Raw genomic sequence first — 2671 nt, 5'->3', positions numbered from 1 at the left:
ATGAGTCAACTCATACAATAAATAGCATTGTAAAGAATTTTAAAAATAATGAAGTGTGACCATTAAATAAAACCAAAAGTAGTTCTAGTCACTAATTTCTCAAATGAAAAAACTTGCAACTATGTTATCTCTATACTCACCAGATATTCAATTAAATAAGACATAGAGAGAATATGATTGCCAACATGTAACTCTTATGTTTAATTTAGCTACCAGGAGTCAGGCCTAATGGTTTTGAACTATTTATTGATTGACGTAGACGCACAGTAGAAACTACCTCGGTGCACACAAATTATGAAATCTCACAATATAGTAAATTAAGATATATGATGGTTGGGATCTGATGGAGAAAATTTAGTATTCTAAATAGTACTATAGATCATGTATTAAGAACCATTAATCATTTGATGTTTTGTGTCTTTTTGTATGAACAGAGTAATGATATAAATACTGAATTTTTGATCCAAATTTAGTATTGCCAACTAATATCTAAATCTAAAATATATGCCAATTAATTCAAGTTAATTATAAATATAACTGTAAACATAACTTGATGTAAAACTTATATGGATAGTAGTCAGGCTAATTATTTATATCTTATTGATATATTATGTAAACATTTGTCTGTGTTTGTATTTGCAAAGAATCCACTCAGCATTCAGCACAGAGTGAGCCACAGATACTTATCCCTTAGCAAATTGACTTGTAAGAATGGACAACTATATTATTTATAGTTGTGTTATTATTTAGCAGATCAGAAGGATGGCTCTCTATTGAAATTAAATATCCTGAAGTATAAAAATAGATCTAAGCCTTAAGGTCTAGAAATGAATTAAGTGGTTAGATGTCACCATAGATTCAGAATCTGAATGTCTTTCCAGGCAGAATTCATTTTAAGTCAATGATGTGCATACGCAAACTGATAAGACCTCATTTGCTCCATTATCACCTGAGTGCTAAATACAATATGTGCATGGTTATTTGAGTGACCATTTGTATGAGAAGATATCAAAATGGCTCTCCTTCAGAGTTTTTCTTGTTTGTATAGTGCTAAATAGTAGTGATTTACTCAATAGATATTAATCTACCATATATATTGTCATCATCAAACGTTTCCAGTCCCTTTATTCTACAGTAAAAATCTATGAGGGGCACCTGGGAAGCTCAGTCGGTTAAACATCCAATTTCGACTAATGTCATGATCTTGCGGTCCATGAATTTGAGTCCTGCATCTGACTCTGTGCTGATAGCTCAGAGCCTAGAGCCTGCTTTGGATTCTGTGTCACCCTCTCTCTCTGCCCTACCCCTGTTTTCACTCTGTCTCCCTCTCTCAAAAATAAATAAACATTAGGGGCGCCTGGGTGGCTCAGTCAGTTAAGCCTCCGTCTTCGGCTCAGGTCAGATCTCACGTTCGTGTGTTCGTGCCCCGCGTCCGGCTCTGTGCTGACAGCTAGCTCAGAGCCTGGAGCCTGCTTCCTGTTCTGTGTCTCCTCCTCTCTCTGCCCCTCCCCCTCTCATGCTCTGTCTCTCTCTGTATCAAAAATAAATAAAAACATTAAAATAAATAAATAAACATTAAAAATTTTTTACAATAAAAATAGATAAAAATTTAGCAAATAATTCCATCTCCAACTCTGTAGTAAATATCACACAATTAACGTGTGACATTAGACCATATTGATGGACTCTGATATTAACAAGAAGGAAACAAATTTTTATCTGAAGAAACAAAGATCATTTTTGAAGTGAAATATTCTGTTCAGTAAAATTTAATTAGATCCTTGTTTTTACATAAAAAAGCATTTGAATTTCAAGCCAAAGTATATGTATAAATTAAAGAGCTTTTGGGGCACCTGGCTGGCTCAGTCCGCTAAGTGTCCAATTTCAGCTCAGGTCATGATCTCACAGTTCATGAGTCTGAGGCCTGCACTGGGCTCTGTACTGGCCACTCAGAGCCTGGAGTTGGCTTTGGATTCTGTGTCTCCATCTCTCTCTGCCCCATCCTTGCTCACACTCTGTCCCTGTCTCTCTCAAAAATAAATGGACATAAAAAAATTTAAAAAATAAAGAACTTTAAATGAATTAACATATGTCATCTCAACTTAGCCTATCTGGCACATATTAATAATCAGTTTATTTTTTTTCTACTTTGGGCACATCCTTTAGCTAATGTTAATCAAGATAACATTAAGGTAAATTATATACAGATATAGAAATAGAGAATCCTATACTTCATTCATTACTTTAGAGTATATTTCTGCAGACACCAGTAATATAAGACTTGTCTTTTTAATTATTTGCCCAAACACTTTTGGGGGAAAAACTACACGTGTCTGACCTAGGTCATAATGTACAGTGAAGCCAATATCAAGTTGTCTAAGAGCTTCAATGTCTATGCAGATTTATATGATGATGAAAATTTAAGAATCTAATAATTTCATTGTTAGTATTCTAAAATGTTCAGACAATTTCCACATTTCTACATGGTTTCCATCAGCTGACCTATTATTTTTATTTATTTCATCCAAATGTTCGTTCTGCAATCAGCTTGTGCAAATCATGTCTTTTCATATGGAATTTCCATTCCCCCTTCTCTCTATGCATATCTTCACCATCATGAAGGTTTCTCTGAAGTCCCAAGATGGATGTAATCTTTCTTTCCTCATCTTGC

The sequence above is a fragment of the Suricata suricatta genome, chromosome 7 (assembly GCF_006229205.1).
Source record: "Suricata suricatta isolate VVHF042 chromosome 7, meerkat_22Aug2017_6uvM2_HiC, whole genome shotgun sequence".
Classification (NCBI taxonomy): domain Eukaryota; kingdom Metazoa; phylum Chordata; class Mammalia; order Carnivora; family Herpestidae; genus Suricata; species Suricata suricatta.
Note: the sequence above shows the minus strand (reverse complement) of the source record.